The sequence below is a fragment of the Limulus polyphemus genome, unplaced genomic scaffold (assembly GCF_000517525.1).
Source record: "Limulus polyphemus unplaced genomic scaffold, Limulus_polyphemus-2.1.2 Scaffold96, whole genome shotgun sequence".
Lineage (NCBI taxonomy): Eukaryota > Metazoa > Arthropoda > Merostomata > Xiphosura > Limulidae > Limulus > Limulus polyphemus.
Window position 1 is genome coordinate 307,727 of NW_013665706.1, and position 16,227 is coordinate 323,953.

Sequence of the window (16,227 nt, forward strand, 5' to 3'; positions counted from 1 at the left end):
CAAACAAACTAATCGAATTGTGGACTTAACCGTTACACTATATCGCCTCCACGGCTAAAAACCGAAAATGGTATTCGAACCCGCGATCCGTAGCTTGCGAGTCGAGCGTCCTAACCACTAGGCCGTGTCAGGTCTCACCTTAAAAGTCGGTAGTAATGTAGTATAAACAGGTTTAAGTTATGTCTATTTTTTTTCTGTTTATTTTTTAGGAAATATTTCACATTGCAATGTCTTTTTTATTTCTAACTTTCATTGACTGCATAGAATTCTTTAACCTTTTTTTTTACATTGGTATTTGGATTTTCACCATGAACGGCACTATCGTGACAAAAGAGCTAAACGGCGAGATCAGAGACTCTAAGTTTTAGGCATAACCATACCTAATTTTCAGCTGCTAACCAGAGGGATATCATCCATAATCAGCGGCACCTGCCGCCTATACCTTTTCTCTTAACAAAAGAGAGGAACTGATTGTCACTTTTATAGCGCACCAGCAGATGAAAGTTATAAATGTGTTCAACGACACATCGCAGGCTCGAACTTTAGACCTTCCGATCCACAATCCGGCACGTTAACCTTTAGTCCTGCAAAAACATGACATATACTGAATGTGAGTATCATGTTGCGGCAGCTTTCATTCACAGCATTTACAAAGTAACAATGAAATGTAATTGAGGTTAAAAAGTTCATTAGATAATTATAATCATTGAATTTCTAATGTTTTTGTAGCGAGTAGGTAGTGCTTTTCCTTCCTGTGATACGTAGCAAGTGGTCTACGGCGAAAACATCACGCAACGTAAAAAAATCATTTTGTATTAAAACAGCATAGAGCTTAATGAAGTTCAGTTTCTACCATTGTTCATTACTTCATGTTACATTATGTTTTATTTACAAATAATATATTAAATAAGATTAACAAGAATGGGTGATCTACTGAAACGTTACTAATATTTAGCTTAGCAACGAAGAAGCATTAGAGCAAGAAATTGAACTCCCAACTTTTAATACATTACAATATTGCTCTCGTCACTTTCTGTTTTAGACTCGTGGAAGTAATATAAATTATACATTATACAAACCTTGCTATCCTCTTATATAAAACTCAGACTAGATGGCTTAAACACATTATGAAAGGTACTTATTTTTACTGCCGTTTGCCACGAAACATTTTCTTCCACGCAGTTAATTTAACAATCACCACCAGTGCCTGAAAGAGTGTGCTTCACAGTCACACAGTTATTTCAAATGTAAGTGTAGGCTCAAATTGATCGGCGTGCTTTTATCCCTCTTATATAACATGCGTTTTCGAAAGTGAGGAAAAGACATCGTAAATTGCACAGTAACTCTTAGAGACAATTTTAAGAGTGAATGCATGGAAATAAACAGATGAATAATTCAAATATTTTGTACTTTTTTAACAATCGAAAGCTTCAATCTTCAGAATATTTCCTTTTTATTATTATTAAATAAACCAGCCATTTGGAGAAAAAAAAACGGTTTGTATTCTTGTAATCTTCAATCCAAGCAGTAAAAATAATAGTGTCAAACGACAATAGCAGAGTCTTAGTTTGTTTGTTTTAGCGCAAAGCTACACAATAGGCTATCTACGCTCTGCGTACCAACGGGAACTGAACCCTGACATAAGCGTTGTAAGTCCGCAAAATTTACTTCTGATCCACTGGGGGAACAATAGGAGAGTTGTTGTTTGTAGTTGAGCACAAAGCTACTCAATGGGCTATCTGTGGTCTGCCCACTACGGGTATCGAAACCCGGTTTCTAGCGTTTTGCCTCTGGGGGCCAATAGGAGACTGGCTGATCGAATTTTACTCATACACGACAACGGAAGTATTTTAGTTACAATTATGATTCAAAATGTTACTTAACCTAGCATTTACAGTTGATTAACTATTTTATGATATTTCCATTGTATGATCATGTTTTCATAACACAAAAAGGTAAAAAATATTATATCCAACATATTCACTCAATACATTTTTGAAAGTAAAATTCGAATTAAGATATATTTGCTTATCTTTATTTTAACGCAAAGCTGCAGGATGGGCTATCTATGCTGTGCCGTTAAACATAGCACTGGTACATCGAGGAACAACAAGTATATCTGTTAGACTACCAGAAATAAATATGAATTTATTTATTAACCATCTGTATAATTCTATGTTATTTCGTCCCTAGTCGCAATTTATCTATCTTAATTAATTGGGTTTTATTAATATTATTTACATCGAATAGCCAATATTTTTGGACTACCTCTTAATATAGGGCTGGAATATCTTTACTGATATAAAAGCTGAAGTCAGTGTGACAGGAGTTCCTCAAGATGCTGCAAGGTATTGTCGATTTGTAATCCATCCTTCAGTGAGTGGAATCTCAAATTGTTTCACAGGTGTCAGAAGAAGATAATGATGGCAAATTCGACGTTCATGTTCATCCTAAAAGACGTTTAAAAGAATTGAAATCTGGTCATTTTTGCTGGTCAAGAAAGACGTCCGAAGTCACTGCAGTATTCTTTGAATCAATTTTGGATAAAACAATCAATGTGGATTGGTGTATCATTGTCCTGGAAGAGTACTTGTTCATCAGAGTAGGAATCCAGCATTGCCAAGAACGTTTCAATGAATTATGGCTGGACCTGGCATGGCCAAGTGGCTAGGCCGCAATATGAGGGTCGCGGGTTCGAATCCCCGTCCTACTAAACATGCTCGCCCTTTCAGCCGTGGAGACGTTATAATGTGACGGTCAATCCCACTATTCGTTGGTAAAAGAGTAGCCCAAGAGTTGGCGGTGGGTGATGATGACTAGCTGCCTTCCCTCAAGTCTTTCACTGCCAAATTAGGGACAGCTAGCGCATATAGCCTTCGTGTAGCTTTGCGCAAAATTCAAAACAAACAAACAATTCTGGATATTCATATTTTTTCTAAAGAAATCAAGAGACATAATACCTGGCACTTAAATGTTTCTCAAACGAGATCAAGTGACTAATTAATTGTCTACAGTTAGAACTCTAAGCATTACTAAAGCTGTGTTTTCATATTTGCATCTGATACAAGTGGTTTGCGAATTGGTTGCCAGCCATGAGATGCCAGTTCTTGTAAAATTCTTCACATAGTATGACACTGTTGAAGAAATCAGTAAACCCGACATAATTTGAGTTCTGCTACACTTTACAAATCTTTTCGTCATTAACCCTTATTCAGTCACTCGTGGTTAACCGTTACAGTTTTTCCTAACCAGACGTATTTTGCTTGTTACTATCAATAGGCTTTTATATCAAGTGTATTTGTCCAACCAGTCTAAGTTAAGTTGATTTTTTTTTTTAGAGAAGGTAACCCGAATTTTACTGATTTACAACTGGCTTCAAAAACATTTAAACGTATATAGTATACTTCACAGTTAATGACTGCATATGTTCCCGGCACAACGTGGCTTTGCTCTATAAATAAAAAGACTGATAAAGCTTACAGTTAAAGCTGGAAATTTGATCACAGAGCTACAAAAGAAGTACAACTAAAACTTCGTGAAAGTTTTGCGACAGACAGTCTAGTAACATTTAATTTATGAAACTGATTTTGTCTAGTTTTATCATTTTTGGCACACGTATATTTAATGGAGAAAAAAAAATCTAAAGATTTTCTAGGCAAAGTTGGTTACACTAGCTTGATACTTTTCACATTCAATATTTGTCTAGGGTTCTCTTATTGGTTATTAAGAAAACGTGTCATTTGCAGTCCTGAGTTATACTGATGTATCCATATGAATGTTATAGGTAAGATGCGTTCTCGTAAGTTTCTTCAGACTGTGGTTTCCAGCAGGTTGGTACTTATATATATTTACATGTACATATTCAAAGCTTTGGAGGTTGTATAATAAGTAAGTTACTTAATATGGTGGGTTTGGCTTCAGTTATTTTGACATTAGCAAATTTAATTTTTAAACAGCTTACGAATATCACAATTAATTATTTTTATTCAGACATGAAAGTTTTTATCATAAATTCGATGCATCTGAAACGAAATTCCCCCAGTGGCACAGCGGTATGTCTGCGGACTTACAACGCTTGAATCCGGGTTTCGATACCCGTGGTGGGCAGAGCACAGATAGCCCATTGTGTAGCTTTGTGCTTAATTACAAACAAAAAAACTGAAACGAAATAATAGCTGTTGTTGTTGACGATAGCGCCTTCTATTGGTACTTCAGTCTTGAAAAATGTGTTAAGTATTGTGCACCCCCGAAACAAACACAAGTAAAAAACTTATACGAGGTGCAAAATGTTTAAAAAACATGCGATCAATAAAGAGCCATGAGATAAAAGCGCTGTTTTAGATATCCAACGTAACCAATACTAGAAGTAAATAAAAACTGCAAATACATTTCTAAAGTTACATTTGAAAAAAAAAAAAAAGAGGGAAACCGCGAAAAGCAAGATTTAAGGATAAATTGCTCTAACCAAAATAAAAATGATTTTATCCTAATTTTAGTTTCGTATCTATTGTAAAAGTAATAATTTGCCTTTACAAATGCGTTTCTCAGTTGAATGAGTATCTCAATATGTTCAGTTAACAAAGCCGCAGGAAAATAAACTTTTTACAAAGGGAATTGTGATCCAAATCTTCACAATTGGTTCAAAGAGGTTAGTTTTGGGTCGATGTTAGATCTCGTACGGCATATGAAAACCCATGTAGAATGCGTAAGTTTTTGGTAAAGTAATACTTAGGCTACTCGGTGATTTAGCTTTGATGCGTTGAGCTTCCTACTTCTTGGTTAAGGTAATGTGTATCTTGGCGGTAAATAAATAAATACAATACGATAAATAAGTAAACAGACCGCCATTTCCCTTATGCAATCTAACATCAACCTTTAGGTAGTTTTGCCTGTAGTTCTTGCTCTACTCATGCAACTAACACAGTATTGATCGCTCGTTGAGCAAAGTTTCTGTTGATGTACGTGTCTAGTGCGTTTATGAAGACAACTCCCTGACGTCAAAATAACGCATGCGATGAAAGCGCCGCCTTGAGTTAAAAACACTTCATATTTAATGGAACGTGACGACTGCTGTATAAGGTATGCTACCTCGCACATCCTCGTATTTTCTGCATGATCCAGTAACATGAGGTTTATTTAATTCAGTTCTAAAGAAAATTTGATTTCATAATGCCAGAGTATGAAATACAAAAGTTTCAAACATTTGCTCTAAGTGCAAAGTTTAATGATATTTAGTGATTGAAGAATTAGAAATTTTGCAAATATTGTTTTGCACAATTGCGGTGAGCAAAGTTCATTGTTTACTTCAGACCATATTGTTGTAAAAGCAGATAATTTACAGGTGGAAGTATGCCGTTTATACTGAATAAGTTATATGATATCGCGAAGGAAAAGATAGAGCATGTAATTTATGCTGTCTTGGATTTGAAATGCAAAAATTGCACTTAGAACTTTCTTGCTATGGTAAGTCAACAAAACTGAAAAAAATACTGACATTTTCTTGCCTGACTAAGAGCAGGTCGTATGTAAATCATTTAAATTGTTGTCGTATGAGTGAACAATTTGCTTTCCATATACTGACTTAACACGATATTGAAATAGTTCATATTTTGGAGTATAGAGGATATCACCTGAGTAACTGTAATACGATATGTTTCTATGGAAATGTAAATGAACATTTAAAGCTACAAAGTTAGATGGCTTAGAATGTTTTCTGACGGGAGTTGTCGAATGTACAGTAAACTGGTGACAGCTACATTTCATCTCTTAAATCTAGTAGCAAGTTGCAAGCGCAACAACACGATGTTACATTTTCCTTGAGACTACATTACATGCCGTCTATAATCGCTTCAACTTACAGTATATCAGTACAATATATTATGTTTGATTTTTCATAACGATATTTTTAATAGTGGACTATGGTGGTCTATGGATAAGTTAATCAGAAATTCAGAGCTGTTATGTCCCCAAAGCGCTGCTGGAAAATGTCCGAACTAGCTGGTGATTCCCGAGCGGGGTTTGTAGAAAGATTGGAATTAGGACGCTTAGATAGTGGATCTTCTCGTTCCAAATTTCAACTATCTCGAACAAGTCTTTTGGGAAAACCCATTAAAGCAACAGCCCGACCGCGTGACCCTTTGTACAGAAAAAGGCAAACGATGATCTACAACTTTCTGGAGAGGCCTCGAGGTCCCAGAGCAGTGTGCTACCATGTGTTACTGTAAGTTTTTATGTATTTTTACACTTACCTCTTGTACACTTACGTATAGCTTTTGCTGCTCCATTTAATGAAATGTTTGAGGTAAAATTACAAATAAAAACAAACTACAAAACATTTTAGAGCGACAGTTTAAATTTCGAGCAACATAGTGATAGATCAATATGTTTCAGATTTTAAACAAATTTAATGGAATAAAATTGAACAATTAAATCACGTAGTTACAAACCTCGTAAATTTCATTATACACGAAAAAAAAAAAAGGTTCGTGCATTTTTTTTTTCAGGGTTTTAGATGCATACTAAAGTACGGACACTATTAAATCAGAGACAAATGATCCCAACTGGTATTTAATTATTTACCTTCTTTAAAAAAAAACCTATATGGCAAAACACCAAACCTTAAATAGAAAACTTTCCGGAATAGGTATTTTCAAGCGATTAACCAGTAACCTGTAAGGGGATAATGGCATAATCTTGTTCTCGTCTATTCATGTTTCCGAATATTATTAATTAATGCATAATAAAACAATGTGATATTGTATACGTTATATATTGGTTATTATACTGTATCTTTCCTAAGATTCCAACTGGAACTAACATGGTACTGGTAACACTCACTGGCTCTAAAATGAATATTGCCTTTATATCTTTTATAGCTTGACGTAACATATTTAATTGTATTGTTCTTGTGTCTACCAATAAAATATGTTGAACAGAGAGACATCAACGATAAATTACACAATATATATTTCGTGCAGTGTTCGTTTATATGCCTATTTGAATATTTCTTAAACCCGAAAGTGTGTCTGAGGTAGTTTGACGTTCTAGCTAAATATATATCATTCATATTTTTCCTAACTTTTTGGTCTTGCCACCTAATGAAAGATTTATTGTATTGCTTTGAAAGCTCTAAAACAGAAAAAAAAAAAACGAAACAGAAACAATTAGTGCTAGAGCTAGAAGGACTTTGTCAGATTAAATTCGTCGCTCAAACTGTTCGCTTGTTTCAATTATTCGCTCAATGTTACAGAAGCGCTATTTACACAAACTGTCTCTAATTTTGCGCTGATAGAGTGGAGTGAAGGTAGCTAGGCAACAACACCCACCACCAAATGTTGGAGATATTGAAATCGATGGTGGGATTTATTTGGCATTTATAACGCACCAACGGCTCTAAAGCATGGAGCGCTTTTTTATTTTCATAGTAATGGGATGCGAAATCCTGAATCCACAACCCGGCACGCTAACAATTAGGTCACGTCCGGTCTCGTTCGCTTAAATTCTTGAAAACTACCTTAGGTGATATTTCTCAGTGTTAGCCTAACTGGATAGGTAGAAGGTGGTGTAGATCGAAACTGTAACTCATAAAATTGGTTACCTAATACGAGTTTTATATTTTTTATATTACGAGTTTGCTATTCTTAAACTTTAGTACTAAAACTTGGATATTTAAAGAATTGCTTGCAATCTGACAATAACAGACGTGTCTTAGCGGCTAGTGTGTCGGGCTGAGAATCGAAATTTCCAAGATTCGAGGCGTAATGCCGATTAAAATGCTCCGCAATTTGAGCTGTAGGCGTATTATAAAAGTTGCATTCAATCCCCTTATTCATTTCAAGAAGCCGGACAAAGTCCTTGTGGCGGCGGGTGCTGCTAGCTGACTGCTGTTGTTGTTGTTATCAGTAGAAAATTAGGAACGGCAAAAATATGTAATTATAATTGCTATAGTAGTTTAGAACAGGAGCTCCAAAACTGCGGGGCCGAGAACCATTGGGGACCTGCAGGAGTGTTTCGGGGGTGGGTAGGGAAAGCAAATTTGTCAATGTACTCAATATTTATACACCCATTTGGTAGGGGAGCTTAGTGAGGATGTAGAATGTTCTGGAGGACCTTGTGTTGAGAAAGTTTGGGATCCCCTACATTAAAAGATAAGTTTCGATACCATTTGGATAACATCCTGCATTTTACTTTGCTGTATTTTTACAAGTTGTCATGAAACTGATCATGATCCGAACCTTAACGATACTGAAGTACTTACCTACGTAAAATTATTGTACATCATGTAAGATCCATTAAACTATGTTAAACATACATGGACAGAAGTATGAAACTCACAAAATGGAAAGAAGTTTGTCTTCATAAAGAAATGATTACTATACACTTACAATATATTTAAATGAAAATGTATTTAACCTTGTTTCCAAATTTATATAATACAGGAAATAACAAGAAGTACAATATCAAGAATAACATGTCTGTATGTACATCCTACAATTAAAGAACTGGAAAAAAAAACGTATCTTTCTTACATGCCTGTTGTCTTATACATGGCATCTTCATATTATACCACTTTCATCAGTTTTCATTTTGCTTTTGCATTCCGGTCTCGCTTCTTAAGGTGACGAAATCTCCCTTTTGTACCTAACCTCGAGGCACGCAATAGTTGCTGCTCACAGAACAAAAACATTTATTTATCACAGTAAGTATTTGCAAACCGAAAACGTCATATTGAGTCACCACATGAAACAAAAAAATAAAAAGTCATCTGACAGAAAAATACGAAAAATGAAAATGTCCATTTACTTTTCATATACAATCGAAGAATTCAAATTATTTATTTTTACATCACACCTTCGTTCCAAACATATAATATGTAAAATGTATAATGGAAGAAAACAAAGAATAAAACGAATTTGAAGAAAGATCATGTCTACATGGCTAGCTCATTGAGAAATTTTACCTATTAACAATCTTTCTTAGGAATGTACGAAATAGTACATAGAATTTTTGCTTAAATGAAAATATTATATATATATATATTTCATCTAACGTAATATAAAAGAATATTTCGAGAAATTGATAAGTTGGCTTGATGAGATCGTAGAAATAACTCGAATCACTTGAATGATGAACTCTGCAGCAAGACATTCAAAGTTTTTAGGGCTAAAATAGAAATGAACATTTTTTTAAGAATAATATTTTTTATCTTCTTTTTTTTTACTTGAAGGACATATTGCTCAGATGGTCTAAAACATTCAAGACCACAACTACTATTTACATTACAGAATCCTTTGTTTGAATGTATTGGAAAATGAAACTATTTGTAAAATATGTTAGTTGATTGATACTTCTCATGTCCCCTGGTGGGACAACGGTAAGTTTTTCGGAGTTACAACGCTAGAATCAGCGGTTCGACTCACCTCGGTGGACACAGCAGATAGCTCGATGTGGCTTTGTTATAAGAAAACACAAACAGTTATTCTCATAGTGATCTAGACTAACATTTAAACTCCCGAATCTTCAAATCTCACAACTTTAGAACCTAGTATTTTTCACATATTTAAACTCAAATAAATAATTTTATCAGCAAATACAAATATCATTTTGTAAAAGTAACGATTTTATGAGACGGGTAATTCATTTAAGAACAAGGCTGCTTCCAAAACTTATAACTATGCATTCTGTAATGTACTTAACAACTTATTTATTATCACTCAAGACTGCAAACACATTTCACACCCTCTGGCAGTTCTGAAAAAAAAAATTATACATACATAAATAATTATATCATTTCTATGTCATTTGTACCGAATTCACTCTTTTATAAATTGCATTTCTTAAAATTCACAATCGTTCAACTAGACAGTAGTTCCTAAAACACAGCACCAAATTATTACCAGACTGTTACTATAGTAACCTAAGTTCGATTTTCCACCTATCCGAAACCTTATTCTAGATTTGTGAACATAATATATCATCATTCATGTGCACCTACAGCGAACGCTGGACATAACTTTCTCATATTTCACAATAAACAGAAATATACTTTTTGTTGATTTAAGTAGGCCTAGTGTATGATATATATACATATATATATCGATGACACAATGAAATATTTATCATTTTGAGATACACATCTTTCGCTATGTTTCAAACTTAATCAGATACACAGAAAAACTTTCGAAATGGTTGAAAGATTCGTTTTTTGTATCCTTCCGGATTAATGCATTTGAAAATAGTATTCACAAAATATTTTTTGTTGTACAATCGTAGTTTTCAGATTTCTTTGTTGTTAACACAAAGCTACCTACTGGACTATTTGTGCAATGATCACCGCTTGGATCGAACCCTGAGTTTTAGCATTGTAAGCTCTCAAGCATAACCCTAAGTCTTTGGGAAGTTGGAACAATATATTTGATTAAACTGGGGAAAAACTACATAAAATGTTAGAAATTGATCCATTGAAACGTCATTTAGATGTTACAAAAATAAATAATTTCGCTTTTACTTCTAAAATATCTCTAGTTTCTCATCGTTTCATATAATATCCAATATATAATGTATATTGACTTGAAAGATTCAATTTCATTATTGCTAATGTAGAAGTCCTCAGAATACACCACTATCTCTATGGTGTTCTAGCCTCTCGTGAATAACTTTAGCACGGGGTTTGGTTCTTTAATATTTCAAACTATACCATTTCAAACCTTTATGGTGAAAACTTCTAAACCATAGAAAGTACCCAATGATTTAAATGTAGGTTGACGCATTCAGTATTTCTTTTTGATTTAAGAATTAAACTTTTACTGAAAATAGGCTTTGATGGAAATGATACAATCAAACTAAGTTGTACAAGTTTTAAAGAAGTTTTTTTTACTGGTTATTGAAGTGAAAAATAAAAATAAAAACGAGAGTCGTTGTGTGTGAAACTACAGTTATTTAAAAATCTATATAGAAACTCAAACTAAAATTCTAAATAGAAACTTTACTCTACGGTTATACTTATAACGGTTCTAGGCTTGTAATATCAGCTGTAGATTTTGTACAAAACTATTGCACAGAAGATAAAAAAAAGATTTTGTTTTCTTCATCTGCTTGTTGGATATTCGCGCAAAGCTAAGTAATTGCTATGTCTGCCAGCCGTTTCTAATTTTAAAATGATAGACTAGAGGGATAGCAGATGGTCAACAGCACCCTCCTTCGATTCTTGGGCTACTATTTTCTGACCGAATAAGGGGAATTGGCAGTCACCCTTGTAACACACTCACGGCCCATAAGTACGAAGCGCGATCTATTTTTTGCCGTAACAGGACGCGAACGCTGGACTCAAAGTTCCACAGTCCGGGTCGCTAACCGCTGGGCCACGCTAGGCTCAGAAAAATAAGATTTTGTAAAAGGATTAATGTATAGAGAAGTGTTGATGTATAATTTCATATTTTCAATATCATATTCAAATTTTGAGGTAAACGATATATAATGAGATCTTAAGTTTCCTACTCGTATTGTACAATTCCGTATCATTAGATGAGTATTGGTATTTTCAACTTGAATGACACCTTATAAAACATATGAGCTAAACGACCACATCGGAAATCCCCTGGGTTCAGGTATAACCGTTCCTAATGTTGAATTACCGACGAGAATGAAGGTAGTTAGTCAACATCAGTCACCGCCATAAGGATTTTGTGCGGCTTTGGACCGAATAATGACACCCACAGCTGAAAGTGCGAAACGAGTTCAGAGTTATTGTTCAAGAGGCATGAACCTTTTGATCCACTACTCTACACGTTAACCACTAAATCATGTTCAGCCCACATCATCAGATAGCTGAAATATTTTTATATACGTCTAAAGCTTAGTTTAAATGCAGTTTTTCATAGAAATATAAACGATTTACACTTAGGAAACACATGGTATACTAAAAGTTAGATATAAAACTGTTAAAATAATAATATTTTCCCGTCATTTGTTCACAGCGTTTTAGATAAAACTCGTAAGCGTGTAAAATATTGCAATAGCCAGCAAATGTGATTATTGTCAATTAGTTTTGATAAAAGCAAAACTATGGGCTATCTGTGGTCTGCCAACCACGGGTATCGAAACCTGATTTTTAGCATCGTAAGCCTGCAGACTTACTAATGAGCCACTGGGAGCTTCAGAGACACTTTCCCAACACATTATAATGTGCAAAATGTGTTAGTTCGTTTGTTTGTTGAATTTCGCGCAAAGCTACTTGAGGGCTATCTGTGCTAGCCGCCTCTCATCTCATTTAGAAGTGATAGACTAGAAAGAAAACAGATAGTCCACACCACCCACCGCCAACTCTTGGGCTACTCTTTACCTACGAAAAGTGGTATTGAGCGTTACATTATATCGCCCCCTCGGCAGACAGAGCGAGCATATTCTATAACGAGATTCGAACCGCAACCCGCGGGTTGAGTGTTCTAATCAAAGGTGTAAGATCTACCGCTCATTCGATTATCGCGAAATAGCGGAAGGGGATCAAATTCCATGTCCACAATCAACAAGGACCGTATTCTATACTAGAAAACAAAACAAACAATAGTGACGTATGAAGTGACACTCAGTAAAAATACACATCTACAAGCTGAAATACCCGTCAACTAACGGGAATGTTTAAACTTAATTAAAACAATGTAAGTTTAACAGCAATCATATATTTCAAAGTAATAATTTTAGCATAAACTTTATCTCAAAATTGTAAAATTGTAACAAAGCTTCTTCATAAACAACATTTCTAGCTTACTTTCCATCTAGCAACAAATAAATATTTTGAGGTGATCCCACCCTTGAACACCCTACATTTCATTGACCATGATAAAAGCGTGGTTGTTTGAGAAACAGTCCAGCAACTTTCATACTTTGACTTTGAATCCCTATAGAATATTTAACATTGTCTAAAGCGTCAACCTGCCAAGTTTGTTTCAAATTGATTCAATACGCTGGGAGTAATTAACCAACAGGCTTTACAAAATAGAAATAGAGTTAAGATTAATTTTGACCCATTTAGAACATTTCCCATAGTTTATAGTGTTTACATACAAATTTTGGTTGAGATTGGCCCAATAGGCTCGGAGGAGTTAAGGTGCAAACAAACACACATTTCGTCTTTATGTATACAATGTATATATATAGATTTACAACAATGAGTTCTCTGAGTTTTTATGTCCTAGACAGGATGAAAAATAAATAACGTTAAAATAATAATTTGTTTTTGACACTTAAACTGGGATTACAAGAAATCGGGTATTTTAAAGCTAAAAATAACAGGCAAAATGGAGAAGAAACTCTAAGAAAAAAGTTTATAAGTTTTAAAATTGTTATGTTGTAAAAAAATCAGCCATTTGACCATAAAAATTAAAATTCCAAATTTTATATCTTATTTTCCAGTTATATATTGATTTAGGGATTACGCTTATCTATTTCAGGCAATGGTTTCATATATATATATATATATATGTTTACAAAAATCCTCTAAAAATAAAGTAAATTCTTTGTTGTTGTTCACTTTAAAATAATTTTGAATTTAATACTGGTAAGGGACATTAAACGCCCAAAACTGTCTGTATGTTGTTAAGCGCACAGCTACACAAAGGGCTATCCGTGCTTTGCCCACTATGTGTATTGAAACCCAATTTTTAGATTTATAAGCCCTCATACTTACTGCTGAGCCACTGGAATAAGTAGAAAATGAAAGCCTATAAATACAAAAATAAAGTTGTATTAATTTGAAATAGAATAATTACGGTAAATTATTAAATTTTACCCTTGAACCATGCGTCATATATATATATTGTTCCTCTATGTGTTGATCTATGAATAGATCACTATAATACCAGATAACTGTATAATATATACATAGCTATACAATAGGCACATAACTATATAATAGGTACATAGCTGTATAATAGGTACATAGCTATACAATATATACATAGCTGTATAATAGGTACATAGCTATACAATATATACATAGCTGTATAATAGGTACATAGCTATAAAATATATACATAGCTGTATAATAGGTACATAGCTATACAATAGGTACCTAGCTATGTAATATATACATAGCTATACAATAGGTACATAGCTGTATAATAGATACATAGCTGTATAATAGGTACATAGCTGTATAATAGGTACAAAGCAATATAATAGTAACATATATTTTTCCCCATATTCAGTGTACTAGCAAAATATTATCTAAGATACTTAGAGCATCAGAAATACAAGTCGTATTGAAATCGTGTTGCTCTTTGCAATTAACTCTTTGCCGTCCTAAAGAAAAAGGTTCTTAATTTTAACGCAAAGCTACACAATGGGCTATCTGTGAGTCCCGAATTTTAGCGTTATAAGCTATCAAGCTTACCGCTGAGTCACCAATCGATCCTAAAAATAAAGAGTTATCGTCAGGTAAATGAGGTATTGTTTGTCAAATTAAGTGTGATTAAGTCTGATGTAGGTTAAACGAGATGTTTGTTTAATAATACGAAGTTATGTCTTAGAACAATAAAAAGTTCTAAAAGTGAAAATTCTAGATTCCGCTGTAGTTGAACATGTTTCTTTGACAGATCACAACATAAAATGAGACAATGCTACAAATCTTGATAGTTTCTCTAATTTTAACAGACTAATCTTTTATGAAGGTTGGCATATTGCCCAAAATTACAAATATTTATGGAACTGTGATTTAGGTCGACAGCTTCTCTCCTTAATGTGTACACGCCATCTTGTGGTTATTTTTTCTGTGGATTTACTGAATGGAAAGTGGCTGTAGATTACATGATTTGAAATACTAACTTCAGACTTGTTTGTAGTTAAGCGCTTGTGTGCTTGTTTTAGTGCAAAGCCACATTGAAGTAACTGATGTGTCCATCGGGGGAATCAAACCCCGGATTTTTGCGTTGTAAGTTCATAAACTTATCGCTGACCCACCGGGAAACATGTACTTAAGTAGAAAACTACATAATGAGCTATCTGTGCTGTGTTCAACGCGGCTATCGCAACCCGATTTTTAGTATTATAAGCCTACATACGTACCGCCGACCCACCAGGGGGGCACTAACTTTAGGAGATGTGCTTTATTTTTCATCCTCAATGATCTAACTTGAAAATGTCTTTTAATTGTGTTTATTGTTATTATTCTGACTCATAATAATTTATATAATGCACACACACAATTACGAAACTTCCTAGAGTTTGTCTTGTGATTATTACGAATAAAGGTTAAGCCTGATGAACAGTGTTTCAACAAATTTTTCTGCATGATAATTCTACAGACGCTTTATCACTAAGATGCATTTTCGTTTCCTCCTGGGTAATTTGTATCCTATATTTGTGTTATATATATGAGATGTTAGGTATTTATAGCATTATTATTAATATATGTATTTGTATATCAGGCAGCCGTAGCACTGCCTACATAGGGATGGCTGGCTCGGATTGTTTATCGAAACAGTATTATATATATATATATCCTCAATAGGTTATCAGAACTTTATAATATTATACAGTGTTTCCTTTTATAAAAAATATCTTTGTAATGACTGAGTCACAAGTTCTTGGAATGTCTGTAAATATCATAGCAAAAAGTTTGAATTTCTTGTTCTTCTTTCTTCTGCTTCATTTTTTATTACATGATAACTCAAAAATCAAAACAATGGTGTCAACCAATTTCACTGAGGTGACATAGTTTCAAACGGAGTATCCGCTTATATAAGTATTATAAACTAGTAGTAATTAAAAAAATATATAATTCTAGCTAAACGATGTTATCATTACCCCTTAAAGTTAGCTTTCCTAAAGAATTTTGATGTTCCTTTAACAGCCAATATTAGATAATCAATAAATATTACAGTTGGAACTTCTTTGTATTTAGAACTTGGTTATAAATATAACCTTCCTATGTCTATTGAAACACTGCATTTAAACAAGAACAACAAGCAAACAAGTAAAGATAAACTTTTCGAAAAAGGAAGTAAATGTAGGGATGGCTTATATCAATCCTTCAAAAACAATGCAAACAAGATAGTACAGATGGCTTTTACATCATCCCTATATAATAGCACAGGCAAGAATTAACATATAACAACAAGTATAACTATTCAATCACAATTAAGTTTAATTTATCCTGTTTTTATCTGTTAACATGCTACTGCATTGTGTGCTTGTGGTATTATGTAGGGATGTTGCAAATGCCATCCCTAC

The 16,227-nt window shown here is 33.9% G+C and overlaps 1 protein-coding gene across 5 annotated transcripts in view; it reads left to right on the plus strand.

Annotated features, from left to right (window-relative positions):
- Positions 1-16,227, plus strand: part of LOC106469439 (histone deacetylase 4-like) — a 187,755-nt gene that overhangs the window by 105,357 nt on the left and 66,171 nt on the right. The gene's annotated exons all lie outside the window — the stretch shown is intronic.